This window comes from Arachis hypogaea, chromosome 1 (genome assembly GCF_003086295.3).
Source record: "Arachis hypogaea cultivar Tifrunner chromosome 1, arahy.Tifrunner.gnm2.J5K5, whole genome shotgun sequence".
Classification (NCBI taxonomy): domain Eukaryota; kingdom Viridiplantae; phylum Streptophyta; class Magnoliopsida; order Fabales; family Fabaceae; genus Arachis; species Arachis hypogaea.
The window spans coordinates 50,709,319-50,728,290 of NC_092036.1; the positions used below are offsets into that span (position 1 = coordinate 50,709,319).

Sequence of the window (18,972 nt, forward strand, 5' to 3'; positions counted from 1 at the left end):
CAGCCACAGTCATGAGAGTCCTCAGTTGAGGAAAATAACCTATGGAGAGCTTAGTTTCGAAGATAGAATGTAGGGAGAGAATGACCTTGATGAGATTCTACAGGGGATCTGTTTGGAAGGCACAGACTGGGAAAGAAACTCAAAGGGAGCCCCAAGCCACTTGAAAAGAATAGATCTCACTCCTAAGGCCAAGGAATGGTATGAGATAGTAAAGAGATCTATACTCCCTACGGAAAACACCTCATCGGTCACAGTCAAGCGAGCACTCTTGACATACTACATCCTACATGGAGGAAAAATCAACCTCTCACAACTCATAGCCGACAGTATTCAGGAGACGGCTGAAAGCACAAACAAATCAAGCAGGCTTGGTAATCCAAGCACCATTCTAAGGCTATGCAATAGGGCTGGGGTGCTCTTTGAAGATGAAGACACAGAGAGGGTAATAAGAGGAAAGGGAATCACAAAAAGAAGCATGGAAGGTGCTAGTGAAGATGATGATTTAGAGGAAGGAAGAACTCAAAGTAGAAGAAGAAGACCACAAGTGGAGGGGGATCAAGTTCCTGATGCATTGGACTTGAGTCAAATACAGAGAATAATTGAGGAAATGTCTCAACATTTCATGAGGCAGTAGGAGCAATCTTTGAAGGATAGAGAGGAAAGAGAGGCTTGGCAGTGATAAATGATGGATCAACAAGAGGCTTGGCAGCAGCAAATGATGGCCCAACAACAAGAATTTCAAACAAGAATTCTTGAAGAGCTGAAGGAATAATCAAAAGATTTTAATGAATCATATGATAAATTGTATTTGAATCAAGCTAAGTATGGGGAATATACTCACAACTTGTATCAGTGGAAGAATATACATCATACCATTGAAGAAAGTAGGCACACAAATAGAATAGAGTATGATGAGGATACACAAGCAAAGTTAGATTATTTGACCCATAGCATGCCAGCATTGAATCCACAAACCAAACCATTTGAGCAATGCCAAGAGTTAAGAGACCGTCAGAGGGCAAAGACCGAGATGCATTCATCATGGATGCATCAAAGATTGGAGGCAGCAGGACTCTCAGGTCTCATAGACTATATCTGGGATAGAAGGTGCCTTGGTGAAGAAGCTCAGGACTATTCCAAGCTCTGGAAGAGAAAGAAGAAGAAGGGAAAATCAAGCAACAACCAGGGACATAACAACTAAAAGGTGGTGAAGTTTTTTCATAATTTCAAATTAAATAAAAAAGATGTATGTCTGAAACATGATATGCCTCCAATTGCTCTTTGTTCTGCATTTTTATGTTTTGAGTAGTTAGCTTGAAAGTGATCTGCATAATAATTGTCATCCATCATTAGCTTGAGCTTTGTTTTGTTTTCTTTCTGCTTGAATAGAAGAAAAATGTTTGAATTAGAAAGTGAATATCCAATGTTGTAGAAGTGTGAATGAAAGTTGGTGGTGGTATTTGTTTGATTCAATTGTTAGCTCATAAAATAAATACTGCATAATGACACGTTCCTTGAAATATGAATTAGCTTGCTGCTATAAAGTCTGCTATTAATAGAAATCCCCTGAGAATGAATCAAAACAAAAAGAAAAGAAAAGGATAAAGCCAAGAATTGGCGAAGAAACAAACAATAAGGCTAGACACCAATAGCTTGGACCCTAGGACATATGCCTGTGGTGTTTATGTACTAGGATATACTTGGACAAGTACGAGGAGTATTTTGAAACTTGGCCACTTGAATCAACTGATTTGGGATTGCCAACCAAAAGTCCACCATCAAGAGCAACCTAGCTACAAAACACTTAGTGGTCCAAAGAGATGCTGGGCATCAATGATCCTAGGAAGAAAAGGTGAGCCATGTGTCTGTGGTGAAGGAATGTTGAGCAAAACTAAGCCTAAAGCTGCTGCAACATTTGCCACCAAGCCTTCAATGAATAATAAGCTCTTTAAGCAAATTAAGGAAAGAAAAATGAGCAAGGGAACAAGCAAAAGTGAAACATTATAGCAGCAACCTTAGTGAACCTTTGAGGAAACATATCTTATGTAACAACACTTAATAAATGAGCTATCATTGTCTGCATAAAACCCCATGAACCAAGTTCAACTATTTGCTAAATAAGGATATGCATACTTCTCTGTTTCATTCCATTTTCTCTTCTGTTTGATGCTTGCTTGGGGACAAGCAAGGTTTAAATTTGGTATTGTGATGACAAGTCATCATATGCTAGCTTTGCAAGCATTTTTCACTTGTTTCATTAGGATTTATGCATTTTCTTGCATTGTAAGTAAGTAATTTGGAGAGGAATTGCATGGTTTTATTGAATCAATCAACCATCCTTTATTTGACACAAAATCATGAGGTTTAAGCTAAAATTAATTGAGTTTTGAATGAATTTTAAATCTTGTGAATTTGGTGATACTTTGATTGGTTGTTTTGATTACTTGTAGGTGAAGAAAAGAAGAAAATAAGAAAGTGTAGCCTAAGAACCATGGCCCAAGGAAGAGAAAAGCGTGGCACATTGAAGAGGGAAAGCCATAGCACTCTCTCCAAGAGCTCAGAGCTCTCCAAAGGAGCGCTACTCAAGGCCAAGGAAGCAAAGCATAGATGTTGTGCTCTCCTTGTTAACCGAGCACCAAGGAAGCAAGGGAAGAAACTCAATGCTCGGTTAATGCCATTAACTTTATCAGGCTTGGCACAAAATAAATACAAGGTGCAATGTTGGTTAGTGAAGGCCACAAGGTTCGAACCATGCACCTAAGGGAAGGAGAGAGCGCTACTCACAAAGGAAAATAAGCCGAAATTGGCCAAAATGCACTCACAAGGAATCGAACTAGGGAACTCACACTACAAGGCTTGCAAAAGAAATTAGCTAGAGTGGTGTGGCAAGGATTCGAACTTGGGAGGTTCATGAAAGGCAAGAAAAAGGCACTACACTCCTTCACAAAGAAAATCAGTAACAAGGCTCCAAGGGGGTTCGAACCTGGAGCCTCATTAACAAGGAGAGGGATGTAGCGCTCTTGCCAATCACCTAGCGCTACCCTCCTTATTTTGCTAGCAACTTGACATGGCCAGGGAAGCTTGGCGCAACAATTTGACAAGGTCCAGGGAGAAATAGTGTGCGTACAAGACTTGGCAAGGCAGCATGGATGCTGCGCTCTTGCCAATCACCAAGCATTTCCCTGATGCGCGCCCAAGGAGTTGTGTCGCACAAAATTGGAAGGCTAGCAAAGGGAAATGCGGTGCTCTTGTCACCAACCAAGCACTCTACTGGGAGTGTGGCCCATGATAAAAAATTCAACCAAAATTCCAATTAAATTAAAATCTTCACCAAATTGAAAAGCCCACTCCAAATTCTAAAATCCAAAAATAGGAAGTGTATAAATAGAAGTTAGTTTGAGTTAGAAAAAAACTTTTGGGGGAGCCATTTTGTTATTTTCACTTTTGATCTTTTAGAGATTTTTATTTTGGGAGCTGAATTTTAGATTTTAGTTTTGGGGGATTGAGAATTGAATTCTCTTCTTCTTTGTTCTTACTTCTTCACTCTCTACTTTTTGTTTTTGAATCTCAGGTTGAGAATTGAAGGAATTCTATTTCAATCTCACCTTGAGATCTCTCTGTTTTATTTTTCTGCATAATTCAAGGATTTGTGATTTGGTTCTAAGTTTCTCTCTGATTTTCATCTTTACTGCTTCTTCAATTGTTCTTGGTTGGATCAAGGAAGGAATTGAGATCTAGACTTATTTTCTAGTCTCTTAACCCTTGAGATCTTTACTCTCTTAGTGAGAGTCTGCAATTTAAGTTTGGTTCATTTGCTGTTTGCTTCTTCAAGCAAGTTTACTCTTCTATTTGAGATCTATTTCAATTCAAGTCATCTTCTATTCTTCTACTGATTGCTGTTTACTGTCTTTTGTTTAAATTCTGCATTTCCAACTCCCTGACCCCTTTATGATTCAAGCAATTTACATTTCCTGTGATCTAAGTCACTGTCATTTACTTTACTTGTTCTTTAAGATTAAGCTCTTTAGTTCTTCTGCACTTTAAATTCTTGTCAACTTCCCCTCTCCCTTTACATTTCATGCAATCTAGCTTCTATCAGATACAAATCATTCAAATCAACTCTTGTCTGCTTGACTAAATCAGCCACTAAACTAAAATTGCTCAATTCTTCAATCCCTGTGGGATCGACCTCACTCAAGTGAGTTATTATTACTTGATGCGACCCGGTATACTTGTCGGTTAGATTCGTGTGTTGGAAATCTAATTTTCCAAAAATACACCATCAGTGTACTCTGAAGTCGCTTGATGCTAACAGCCGGGTTGGAACAACTTTAATTTTTTTTATCATCTTTACTCTTGATAATTTGTGTTAAATTTTCTTTTTCTATTCGTTAGTAAATACTGCTTTGTTTTGGAACAATATTATCCTTTTGTCCTCCTTTGTACTTGAACATACTATGCTGTTAGTATTTATTTTAGTTTTTTAGTTTTAGTTTGTATTACAACTATCTTTGGTTATAATGTCTTAACATTTATAGACCTGGTCTTATATTTTTAGGCTGGAACTTTTGTTGTACTAGCGAAAATAGCTAAAATAAATGCGGATGGTCCTTGGTGGTTGATAGAGGCCTAGAGTGGGTTCGGATTTTCACAAAATAGATTTTCGTTGCAAGTATAGCTCCAAACCAACAATTGACCCTAATCAAAATTTAATTCAAGATATTGTCACAATTTAATACAAAATTAGCCGAGAGTATTTAGACTCCCGGGTCGTCTTTCCTAGGAACTAGTGACAATAAGCGCACAATTTTGGTTGTGGAAAGCAAAGGGGGTTTTCAATAATGAAAGCAAATAATAAAGAGATAAAAGAACGAGACAAAATTTTAATTAACAAACTAATGAAGGAATTAAGGAACTATGTATGTAATATGGACAAGTAATGCTATAAAGTGTAGGAAAAATGGTTCAAAACATAAATGAAACATTGACTTGGAATGAGTTATGGAATCCCTTCTTTGCCATAACTACAACTATGATAGTTATGATGGATTAATCTCACTAAGTCAACCCTTAACATCGAAGACTAAGTCAAGTGAGCATAATTGTTATTAATCCATAAATCCTAGCTAACTTACTAATTACCTTAGTAAGAAACTAGTGTTAGTGGAAACAATAACAACTAACAACCCAAGAATTATCACTAAATATTGGATATTATAGCTCTAGTAATACATAAACTCATTTTTCCCAAGTCAAGGGGTGGAAATTTACCCCATAATCATAATTGCCATTTCATCAAACACATAGTGAGCATAATCATAAAACATGGCAAAATTGGTAAACTAATGTAAGCTATGAACCACAAATTCTCAAAATCAATAAAAGAAACTCAAACAAACATGTAATAATCATCAAACATCAAATTAACCAACTTGAAATTCAAAATTACAAAACTATGTATATATTGACAAAGGAAATTAAAATAGAAGAAGTGTAGAACAAGTAATGTAATAAAGGGAAAATGAAGGAAATACTTACAATGAGATAGCAAAATCCAAGAACAAGATTGAACTATAAAATGCTACATTCAAAACCTAATTAAAACCCTAAGAGAGAAATTTGTATGCTACACTACTCCTACTCCTACTATGCATTTTCTATCTAATCTACACACTAAAAACCTAATGCCTTCATATGAGATGTTGCCCCTTTATATAGCCTTTGATTTTAGCATCCAAGCCTTCAGAAATGGGCCAAAAGAGCCCCAAAATCACGAGCTGCGTGACTTTTTAATGAAGTCACGCGTTGGGACTTGTGCGTATGCACAGGTGTGTGTGTGCGCACACATGCTGAAATTTTCTCTTGTGCGTACGCATAGAGAGTTGTGCGTACGCACACATAGCTGTGTGCTTCTCCTTTGTTTTCTCCATGTTTTCTCCCAATTCCATGCTTTTCCTCCACTCTTATCAAGCTATTCCAACCCATTACACCTGAAATCACTCACCAAAACCATGAAGGCATTGAATGGGATGAAAGTGGGATAAAATTGATTAAATTAGGCACAAAATAGCATGTTTTCACAATTAAGCTCAATTTAGGGAGAGAACACAAAAGTATGATATTTGGATGAATAAATGTGGGTTTATATGATGAAATCCACTCAAATCAAACCAAAATATATCGTCAAATATGGATTCATCAGTGGTACTCTGCTTGTGTGCGTGGCAGAGGTGTTCAGGCAAAATCTGGGATTTACTTTTGTCAATTTTGCAACATCCATGTTACAAATGTGACTCCTAGGTATAAATATTTTCCAATGCTTCCTTTGTGCTTTATAAAATTATGAATTATTTATGCGTAGTTGTTAACCTAGGCCAGTGTTGTTGTGCATTTTAAAAAAATCCAGGTTTAGAGTGAAGGTGTTGGTTGAGGATTCCACTGGTGTTTCTATTTTTGTCCTCTTTGATCGTGAGGCAAGTTACCTACTGAATAAGACTTGTGCCCAGCTATTTGAACAACATCTTAAGGATGTTGATGTAAGTCAATTGAATGCTATATTCTTTTTATATGCTGAGTTTATTGTTAAAGATTTTTCTTATCCTTCGGTTTCTACCAATACATTTTTTCTGTTATGTCTGTTTTATATTGTTCATAAGTTGTGTTTGGCACACAGTCTCGTCCTATATTCCAAGAAATTGTTGGAAAAACTATGCTGTTCAAGGTTCTTAGTAGGCCTGTTAGGATGGAGAAATTCAAAAGGACTTATCCAATGAGGCGTGTTTGTGATGATGCTGTAATAGTTGGAATGTTTGAGCTCTCTAGTTCAGATTTGAGTCCCGAAAAGGTATAAAATGAAATTCGAACCTATTGTTTCATTTTAATAAATTCTTTCTTAAATTTTTTATTTTTTGGCTATTCCACCTTTATTCATGTCTTATATCAGATGTGCTTTATATTATCCAAGGCTGAGTTTGTACCAAAAGGAGAAGGATCATTTGGGGAACCCTCTAAGGTTACCAAATCACCAAATTTGGGATTGATTCCTTCCAACTGCTTTGTGCTCTTTGCTGGTTTGCCTCAATGTACACAAAAAGAATCAAGTGTTGTTGACTTGGGAGCTGATGAAGATGCTAAGGTTCCATGCTTCCAGTTTCTTCTATCATTTTTTCTATTTTATTTTTCACCCTTTTTTGAGTTGTGTTTAAATTGAACCTAATATGTTGTGTCATTTAATTGTGCCCTCTCCTCAAGAAAAAGTTTGTTGATGCTGTCATGGATAAGTTAAATGAAGTGGATAATTTTGAAAATTCATGTGATGAAGTTGATGAAAGTGAAGAGGTGAGTAGTGTTGCAATTTTTTTTGACAGGGCGCTTAATTTTATGATCAAGTTCCTTTGACTAGAACTCATTAATTATCTCTCTAATTAGGTTTCTATTTTCATGCAATTATTTACACTAGGAATATGTGGTTGGCCTTAATCGAGGCTCTCTTGATGCTGAGAAATATGTGAAGCCTTCATTGAAGAGGTTGAGAAGATCCTTGAGGCTGCAATTTGTTGAAGCTGATAAGTCTCGTGGCTCGGGGAATGATGGCTCCTCTAGACAGGGGGTTAATTGAGGTGGCTGCCTATGGCAGTTAACTAGAGCTACTGATTAGGACTAATCTAGGGCATTAGGTATTTTGGTTGTGTCCATGTAATAACATTTGATGCATTATTTTTTAGGCATCTTTCTCATGTAATAGATTAAGTGCTAGGGTGTGGACACAATATCATTAGCCACTAGGCAAATTAGCTATTTAGCCCTTTATGTTTGTACTTATTTCTTTGAAATTCAATAAAATGCAGTAGCCCTTTTATGATATAAAAATATCTCATTCCACAATTTAGTTTAACTTACGTGGTTTTGCTAAGTGAATGCTTTATGGTATTTAGATGACTGAATATTCATGTGTTGTTGAATTGATTTGTACTTTCTTGATATATCTATATTGAACAAGTTGGAAGTGATCTTTTAGTCATTTCTTTTGTTTGATGGATTTCTTAGGTGCATTTTGCCTAGAATGGTTAATGTAGCTTAGGTATTAAAAAAGTTCTTTCTTTTTTATCCATCACAAGTTGGAAGTGACCTTTTGGTCATTTCTTTTGTTTGATGGATTTCATAGGTGCATTATGCCTAGAATGGTTAATATAGCTTAGGTATTAAAAAACTACATTCTTTTTTATCCATCACATCTCATGCCCCTAAAGTAGGATTTTTTTTTATTAAAATTGGTAGACTATAATTGCTTAGGCAAAGAGGTCTACTTGCTAAAATGTCCTATTCAACTAGGGTAGTCTATTTCTCTTTCATATGAAACCAAAGGTTGTTCTTTTTTATTTGGTTTGGACATTCCATTTAATTATTGTTCCTTGTGTTATCATTCTTTACCAAACAATACTATGAGTGAATCATCTATAGATGCTAGAAAGAGAAGAAAATTGGCAATGAAGAAGAAAAAAGATGAGACATTTGGAATAAGAAATGGTTAGTTGATTCTTTTGTCAATTATTGTTTCTTTAACAAATGATGTATTACTTAGCTAGGGTATCTCACAAATGTTTTTATTTTTCTTTCTATTTTTTTTATATAGCTCAACCGGCCTTTTTATCTCAGAGTATGCTAACTTGTGTTGGATCAATATATACTAATGGAGGTATATACATATGTGTAAGCAAGTATGTTCAGTATGTTCTTATAAATAGTTGTTTATAATAAATGAGTATTGATATTATTTTATTCTTTAAGCTAATTTTTTATGACTACATAAATGTTCTTTGTTAGATGAAGGTGTTATGCATGATATCCTCGATGATGTATTCACAAACTTTCTTGATATTAATGACCATGTATTGTTTGCATCAAGTGAGATGAAAGGTTTGTGTTTGGTCTTAGTAAATAATGCCAAGACTTTTTCTTTCTTCTCTATGTTAATCGGTAAATTTTGTTTCCTTTAACATATAATAGAACATTAATGTTCATTATTTTATAAATAGGATACTTGGACCATGGTGATTGTAATTACACTTGCACATGGTGTGGTGCGGCTTTTGGTATGCTGAACGTGTTATCAGAGAATCTAAAGTTAGTTAACCAGTATTTTCAATGTGTTGCCTTAAAGGGAAAGTGCAAATGCCATTGTTGAAGGAGCCACCTGAATTGTTGGTTTCGCTCTTAAGTGGAAATGATCCAAGGAGTAAACATTTTTTTAAGAACATTCGGGTATATAATAATTTGTTTTGCTTTACTTCTATTGGTGGAAGGATTGACACATCTCTTAGTAATGGATCAGGTCCACCACAATTTATTCTCGGTGGCCAGAATTACCATATAATTGGTAGTTTAATTCTCGTGCCTGGGCAGCAACCGAAATTTGCTCACTTGTATATTTTTGACACTGAGAATGAGCTAGCAAATAGAGAGGGACTTTTTTGGTATGGTTTGAGTATGGTTGATGAAATCCCAATTGTTGTATTTTCATATTTGTTTTCCATTAGTTTTTATATGTTTGTACTTGACAATTGTTTTTATATGTAGCTTTAGCAGTCGTACGGGTTCTTTGGATTCAACATTAATTGAAGATTTATTGAAGATGCTTGATGAAAATAATGTTGTTGCCAAATCTTTTCGAATGGCCAAAGAGTTCTATCAGCAACGTCCTACTAAGGCTTTTTCCATTCGTTTGTTTGGACATCGAGCAGCAGACCCTCGAGTGTATCATGAGCTCACAGTTTCAAAAATTGTTGGTCTTATTATTGGGGATTTTGATGGGTCGGATACTGCACGTGATATTATTGTTGAGTGGAGGAATGGAGACTTAAAACGCATTCATGAGACACATAGGTTGTACTAGCCGTTGCAATATCACTTGCTATTTCCGTATGGCAAAGACGGATATTAGGAAGATATACCATACCGTTGTGTTAGAAGTAGAGAAAATATACCAAAAAGATAAAGAGTTTCTCTACGAGAATTTGTTTGTTTTCGAATCCAAGACCGAGAAAATGAGTTTGGGATGATACTCAAGTCTAGAAGGTTATTTCAATAATTTATTATTGATTCGTTTAGTATGGTTGAATCTCAGCGTCTTATGTATATTAGATTTGACCAGAAGAATATAAGATCTCACATCTTGCAAAGGGTTGAAGAAGCCATGGAACGAGGAGATGTTGATGCGTGTTCCATTGGAACCAGGATTTTGTTACTGACTTCTTTTATTGGGGGTAGAAGATATATGTTTAACAATTGTCAAGATGCTATGTCTATTTGCAAACAATATGGTTATCTTGATTTATTTATTACTATAACTTGCAACCTGAGTTGGCTAGAGTTTCAAAGATACACTGAACGGTCTCGTATTGCTATATCTGATCGACCTGATCTTGCATGCAGGTTGTTTGAGTTGAAAATTCAATCTTTGATGATTGATTTGAAGGATGGAGTCTTCATTGGACCTGTGAATGCGGGTAAATTTTATGTGGTTATTTCTCCTTATTTAATAATGAGTTATATATGCAAAATTAAACAAAATGACTAATAGATAAATGAATAATACAAACATTACCATAGTTATTTCTCCTTATACTTGTTCTTCTCAACAATTTTAGGAATCTTATCATGATCAATAAATAATAGATTCTGCTTTCCAGGCAAATGGAATATCAACCACTAAACAGATGGCCACTTATGATTAATATCAAATACAAATAGTCTCCAAGAATATTCACAAGGCGCTAGATAGCGACAGTCATAGAATTGCTTAATCTCATCAACATCTTGACCACCGTGTTCCTGAGTTTGTACATTTCTAATTGACGCAGTGACGCGGTCTGGTCCCTTATTTGTATATTTAAACAAATACTTGATGACGTTTGACTTGTTACAAAACTCCAAATTGATATTAGCTCGATATTTCATAAGGAGCATAGAATTATAAGGAACAACAAATCAATTATCCACATCCACACCATTTATTTTATACTTAATCCCCATATCTCGCCTTCTATATATTGGATAGCCATCCTTATCAAAACCTGTCGCGTCAACAAAATTCTTGAGATAGAATTTAGAACAGCCACCATTTCTCATGCAAGGAGAAGAAGGTCTTAATTTACCACAAGGACCATGAATCATATATTTGGTAACAACACTATACAACTTTGGAAATCTAACTGGATTCGGTAACTCAGCTTAGATAACCTTATCCATGATTTCAGCTTATTTAATATATATACATTACCATAGTTACCATAGTTATTGCTCCTACTGTTGATATTGTGCAACAGATAAATGACTTTGTTGTTGACAGTTTTCCTGGGTCTGAGAAGGTTTATTTGAGTTCTCACTCTATTTGTTGAAGTGATTGTCAAGATGAGATTGACACTGATTGGTTGACAACTGAGTTTTTGAACCAGATTACATGTTCTGGGATACAAAAACATGCTCTTAAATTGAAGAAAGGTGTTCCCATTATTTTGTTACAGAACATAGATCAAGCAAATGGATTGTGTAATGGAACTCGACTCATTGTTCAAGATCTTGGAGAGAACATTATTGTTGCTGAAATTGTGTCTGAAAGTAACATTGGTGACAAAGTTTTTATTCCTCGGATGAATTTAATACCCAGTGATCCTGGTATCCTGTTTAAATTTCAGTGTAGAAAGTTTCTAGTTAGTCTTTGTTTTGCAATGACTATTAACAATAGTCAAGGGCAAACATTAGCTCTAGTCATTATATATCTTTGAAGAGTAGTTTTTTCTCATGGTCAGTTGTATATTGCAATATCCAGAGTGACGACAAGATCAGGATTGAAGATATTATTATCTAATGAAGATGATGAAATCTGTAACCTCACGTCAAATGTTATTTACAAAGAAGTTTTTCAAAAAAATATAATTTGGTAAGTAGTTTCTTCTCTATACTATATGAATTTTTTGTTCAAAATTTTGTTAAATTCATAGAGGAGCAAAAGATGTAGAAAAATTATACAATTCTTCTGTATAAAAAATGATTTATTTTAAGCTTAGAACTTATTTGCTAAAAACTTTTTAATTGTTATATACGTTTTTTAAAGAGGCTTTTATTGTTAGGTTTTTTGTGTCAAATAATATCTATTCGCTATTTTTTTAAATGTTCATTATATATTTCTATAATATCATTTTTTTAATGAGTTGATGATTTTTTTATTCATTAGTAAATAATTTATTTTTTTGTAACAGTTAGTAGTAAACTTTTTATTAATATATTTAAAATTTAAGTTCTATTCAAAAACATTTTCTTATAGTTTTATGTTATAGGTTTATGATCTAAGTTACTTAGATATTTTTTTATTTAAATTGTATCGTATCTATTTGTTTTTTGTATATAAAAAAATTAACTCTTAAAGAATGGTGCACACGTACTAAAATTTAAGTTATTTAAATTTTTAGATGTGTTTAGATTATTAGATGTAACAAATACTCTTAAGAAAAATTATTTCGTAAAAACTGGTGCACACCTACTATTAAAAAAAATTAACTCTTAAAATTTTTAGATGTATTTCAATAATTTTATATTGTTTAATAAAAGATGAAGTAATTTTTTAAAAAAATTTACACTACAAGAAAAATACCCATTTAGCCACACTTTTTTAAGCTATATTTGAAAAACGTAGCCTATTCTATGAATAGGCTACGCTTTTCTCTGTGTTGCCTGGTGCACGAAATTGTGATCATCAATGGTGCCATCAACATGGTACGCTCAATTGCAATCTCAACTCTTTATCACAACTTCGCACAACTAACCAGCAAGTGCACTGGGTCGTCCAAGTAATAAACCTTACGCGAGTAAGGGTCGATCCCACGGAGATTGTTGGTATGAAGCAAGCTATGGTCATCTTGTAAATCTCAGTCAGGCAGATTCAAATGGTTATAAATGATTTATGAATAAAGTATAACATAAAGATAGAGATACTTATGTAATTCATTGGTGAGAATTTCAGATAAGCGTATGGAGATGCTTTGTCCGTTCCGTCTCTCTGCTTTCCTACTGTCTTCATCCAATCCTTCTTACTCCTTTCCATGGCAAGCTGTATGTAGGGTTTCACCGTTGTCAGTGGCTACCTCCCATCCTCTCAGTGAAAATATTCAACGCGCTCTGTCACAGCACGGCTATTCAGCTGTCGGTTCTCGATCATGTCGGAATAGAATCCAGTGATTCTTTTGCGTCTGTCACTAACGCCCCACAATCACGAGTTTGAAGCTCGTCACAGTCATTCAATCATTGAATCCTACTCAGAATACCACAGACAAGGTTTAGACCTTCCGGATTCTCTTGAATGCCACCATCAATTCTAGCTTATACCACGAAGATTCCGATTAAGGGATCCAAGAGATAAACATTCAAGCCTTGTTTGCTCGTAGAACGGAGGTGGTTGTCAGGCACGCGTTCATAAGTGAGAATGATGATCAGCGTCACATAATCATCACATTCATCATGTTCTTGGGTGCGAATGAATATCTTAGAACAAGAATGAGCTGAATTGAATAGAAGAACAATAGTAATTGCATTAATACTCGAGGTACAGCAGAGCTCCACACCTTAATCTATGGTGTGTAGAAACTCCACCGTTGAAAATACATAAGAACAAGGTCTAGGCATGGCCGAGAGGCCAGCCCCCATGATCTAAGATAGCATAAGACTACTCAAAGATAGCTACCAAGATGTCTAATACAATAGCAAAAGGTCCTATTTGTAGAGAACTAGTAGCTTAGGGTAGTAAATGACATAAAAATCCACTTCCGGGCCCACTTGGTGTGTGCTTGGGCTGAGCATTGAAGCATTTTGGTGTAGAGACTCTTCTTGGAGTTAAACGTCAGCTTTTGTGCCAGTTAGGGCGTTTAACTCCCATTCTTGTGCCAGTTCCGGCATTTTACGCCAGAATTCTTGAGCTGACTTGGAACGCCTATTTGGGCCATAAAATCTCGGGCAAAGTATGGACTATTATACATTGCTGGAAAGCCCAGGATGTCTACTTTCCAACGCAGTTGAGAGCGCGCGAATTGGGCTTCTGTAGCTCCAGAAAACCCCCTTCGAGTTCAGGGAGGTCAGAATCCAACAGCATCTGCAGTCCTTTTCAGCCTCTGAATCAGATTTTTGCTCAGGTCCCTCAATTTCAGCCAGAAAATACCTGAAATCACAGAAAAATACACAAACCCATAGTAAAGTCCAAAAAAGTGAATTTTAACTAAAAACTAATAAAAATATAATAAAAACTAACTAAAACATACTAAAAACATACTAAAAACAATGCCAAAAAGCGTCAAATTATCCGCTCATCAAAACACCAAACTTAAATTGTTGCTTGTCCCCAAGCAACTGAAGATCAAATAAGAATAAAAGAAGAGAATATGCAATGAATTCCAAAAACATCTATGAAGATCAGTATTAATTAGATGAGCGGGGCTTTTAGCTTTTTGCCTCTGAATAGTTTTGTCATCTCACTTTATCCTTTGAAATTCAGAATGATGGGCTTCTATAGGAACTCAGAATCCAGATAGTGTTATTGATTCTCCTAGTTAAGTATGATGATTCTTGAACATAGCTACTTTATGAATCTTGGCTGTGGCCCAAAGCACTCTGTCTTCTAGTATTACCACCGGATACATACATGCCACAGACACATAACTGGGTGAACCTTTTCAGATTATGACCCAGCTTTGCTAGAGTCCCCAATTAGAGATGTCCAGGGTTCTTAAGCACACTCTTTTTGCCTTGGATCACAACTTTATTATTTCTCTTTTTTTTTCGCATGTACTATCTTTTTTTTTTTTGAATTCACTGCTTTTTCTTGCTTCAAGAATCATATTTATGATTTTTCAGATCTTCAGTAACATGTCTCCTTTTTCATCATTCTTTCAAGATCCCACATTCATGAACAACAAATTCAAAAGACATATGCACTGTTCAAGCATACATTCAGAAGTCAAAGTATTGCCACCACATCAAAATAATTAATCTGCTATAAAATTCAAAATTCATGCAATTCTTCTCCTTTTCAATTAAGAACATTTTTCATTTAAGAAAGGTGATGGATTCATAGGACATTCATAACTTTAAGGCATAGACACTAAGACACTAATGATCATAAGACACAAACATAGATAAACATAGGCATAAAAATTCGAAAAATAGGAAATTAAAGAACAAGGAGATTAAAGAACGGGTCCACCTTAGTGATGGCGGCTTGTTCTTCCTCTTGAAGATCTTACGGAGTGCTTGAGCTCCTCAATGTCTCTTCCTTTCCTTTGTTGCTCCTCTCTCATGACTCTTTGATCTTCTCTAATTTCATGGAGGAGAATGGAATGTTCTTGGTGCTCCACCCTTAGTTGTCCCATGTTGGAACTCAATTCTCATAGGGAGGTGTTGATTTGCTCCCAATAGTTTTGTGGAGGAAAGTGCATCCCTTGAGGCATCTCAGGGATTTCATGATGAGGAATTTCCTCATGCTCATGTCTATGAGTGGGATCTCCTGTTTGCTCCACCCTTTTCTTGGTGATGGGCTTGAGGTCATGCCTTCTTAGTTGAACCGGCTTCCCTCTTGAATCTCTCTTCCATTGAGCGCCCTCTTCACAAATATCTATGAGGACTTGGTCCAACCTTTGATCAAAGTTGACCCTTTTTGAGTTTGAAAGGGACCTCGGGGATCACCTTCTTCATGGCGACAACTTCATAGAAGCGGTCTTGATGCACCCTTGAGATGAATCTCTCCATCTTCCATGACTCAGAAGTGGAAGCTTTTGCCTTCCCTTTCCTCTTTCTAGAGGTTTCTCCGGCCTTAGATGCCATAAATGGTTATGGAAAAACAAAAAGCAATGCTTTTACCACACCAAACTTAGAAGGTTTGCTCATCCTCGAGCAAAAGAAGAAAGAAGAGAGTAGAAGAAGAAGAAATAGAGGAGATGGAAGTGGCTTTGTGGTTCGGCCAAGGGGGAGAAGTAGTGTTTAGGTTGTGTGAAAATGAAGGAGTGAAGATGGGTTTATATAGGAGTGGAGAGGGGTTGTATGGTTTGGCCATGTATGGGTGGGTTTGGGAGGGAAAGTGGTTTGAATTTGAATGGTGAGGTAGGTGGGGTTTTATGAAGGATGGATGTGAGTGGTGAAGAGAATAGTGGGATTTGATAGGTGAGGGATTTTTGGGGAAGAGGTGTTGAGGTGATTGGTGAATGGGTGAAGAAGAGAGAGAGTGGTGGGGTAGGTGGGGATCCTGTGGGGTCCACAGATCCTGAGGTGTCACAGAAAATTTATCCCTGCACCAAGTGGCGAGCAAAAATGCTCTTTATGCCAATTCTGGCGTTAAACGCCGGGCTGGTGCCCATTTCTGGCATTTAACGCCAACTTCTTGCCCTTTCCTGGCGTTTAACGGCAGTCTATTGCCCCTTTCTGGCGTTAAACGCCCAAAATGGTGGCAGACTGGGCGTTAAACGCCCATTTGCTGCCTTTACTGGTGTTTAAACACCAGCAGGATTTTCCTCCAGGGTGTGCTATTTTTCTTTCTGGTTTTCATTCTATTTTTGCTTTTTCAATTGATTTTGTGACTTCCCATGATCATCAACCTATAGAAAACATAAAATAACAAAAGAAAATAGATAAATATAACATTGGGTTGCCTCCCAACAAGCGCTTATTTAATGTCAGTAGCTTGACAGTGGGCTCTCATAGAGCCTCACAGATACTTAGAGCAATGTTGGAACCTCCCAACACCAAACTTAGAGTTTGAATGTGGGGGTTCAACACCAAACTTAGAAGTTGGTTGAGGCCTCCCAACACCAAAGTTAGAGTTTGACTGTGGGGGCTCTGTTTGACTCTGTTTTGAGAGAAGCTCTTCATGCTTCCTCTCTATGGTTACAGAGGGATATCCTTGAGCCTTAAACACATAGGATTCTTCATTCACTTGAATGATCAATTCTCTTCTGTCAACATCAATCACAGCCTTTGCTGTGGCTAGGAAGGGTCTGCCAAGGATGATGGATTCATCCATGCACTTCCCAGTCTCTAGGACTATGAAATCAGCAGGGATGTAATGGTCTTTAACTTTTACCAGAACATCCTCTACAAGTCCATAAGCTTGTTTTCTTGAATTGTCTGCCATCTCTAGTGAGATTCTTGCAGCTTGTACCTCAAAGATCCCTAGCTTCTCCATTACAGAGAGAGGCATGAGGTTTATGCTTGACCCTAGGTCACACAGAGCCTTTTTGAAGGTTATGGTGCCTACTGTACAAGGTATTGAGAACTTTCCAGGGTCCTGTCTCTTTTGAGGTAATCTCTGCTTAGTCAAGTCATCCAGTTCTTTGGTGAGCAAAGGGGGTTCATCCTCCCAAGTCTCATTACCAAATAACTTGTCATTTACCTTCATGATTGCTCCAAGGTACTTAGCAACTTGCTCTTCAGTGACATCTTCGTCCTCTTCAGAGGAAGAATACTCATCAGAGCTCATGAATGGCAGAAGTAAATCCAATGGAATCTCTATGGTCTTAGTGTGAGCCTCAGATTCCCATGGTTCCTCATTAGGGAACTCATTGGAAGCCAGTGGATGTCCATTGAGGTCTTCCTCAGTGGCGATCACTGCCTCTTCCTCCTCTCCAAATTCGGCCATGTTGATGGCCTTACACATTCCTTTTGGATTTTCTTCTGTATTGCTTGGAAGAGTACTAGGAGGGAGTTTAGTAACTTTCTTACTCAACTGACCCACTTGTGCCTCCAAGTTTCTAATGGAGGACTTTGTTTCAGTCATGAAACTTTGAATGGTTTTGATTAGATCAGAGGCCATGGTTGCTAAGTCAGAGTGGCTCTGCTTAGAATTCTCTGTCTGTTGCTAAGAAGATGATCGAAAAGGCTTGCCATTGCTAAACCTGTTTCTTCCACCATTATTGTTGTTGAAACCTTGTTGAGGTGTCTGTTGATCCTTCCATGAGAGATTTGGATGATTTCTCCATGAAGGATTATAGGTGTTTCCATAGGGTTCTCCCATGTAATTCACCTCTTCCATTGAAGGGTTCTCAGGATCATAAGCTTCTTCTTCAGATGAAGCGTCCTTAGTACTGCCTGGTGCAGCTTGCATTCCAGACAGACTTTGAGAAATCATTTTGACTTGTTGAGTCAATATTTTGTTCTAAGCTAATATAGCATTCAGAGTATCAATCTCAAGAACTCATTTCTTCTGATTCGTCCCATTGTTCACAGGATTCCTTTCAGAAGTGTACATGAATTAGTTATTTGAACCATTTCAATGAGTTCTTGAGCTTCTGCAGGCATCTTCTTTAGATGAAGAGATCTTCCAGCAGAGCTATCCAATGACATCTTGGACAGTTCAGACAGACCATCATAGAAGATACCTATGATGCTCTATTCAGAAAGCATGTCAGAAGGACACTTTCTGATCAATTGTTTGTATCTTTCCCAAGCTTCATAGAGGGATTCACCTTCCTTCTGTCTGAAGGTTTGGACTTCCACTCTAAGCTTACTCAATTTTTGAGGTGGAAAGAACTTTGCCAAGAAGGCATTGACTAGCTTTTTCCAAGAGTTCAGGTTTTCTTTAGGTTGTGAGTCCTACCATATCCTAGCTCTGTCTCTTACTGCAAAAGGGAATAGCATAAGTCTGTAGACCTCAGCGTCAACCCCATTGGTCTTGACAGTGTCATAGACTTGCAAAAATTCAGCTAAAAACTGATGAGGATCTTCCAATGGAAGTCCATGGAACTTGCAATTCTGTTGCATTAGAGAAACTAATTGAGGCTTAAGCTCAAAGTTGTTTGCTCCAATGGCAGGGATAGAGATGCTTCTCCCATAGAAGTTGGGAGTAGGTGCAGTAAAGTCACCCAGCACCTTCCTTGCATTGTTGGCATTGTTGTTGTTTTCGGCTGCCATATCTTCTTCTTTGAAGAATTCTGTTAGGTC

At 36.8% G+C, this 18,972-nt stretch overlaps 1 non-coding gene across 1 annotated transcript; it reads left to right on the forward strand.

Annotated features, from left to right (window-relative positions):
* Positions 1-18,429: 18,429 nt before the first annotated feature.
* Positions 18,430-18,537, forward strand: LOC112711632 (small nucleolar RNA R71). Its single transcript, XR_003157560.1, has one exon. It is a non-coding gene; the product is annotated as a small nucleolar RNA R71 (small nucleolar RNA).
* The last annotated feature ends 435 nt before the right edge of the window (positions 18,538-18,972 follow it).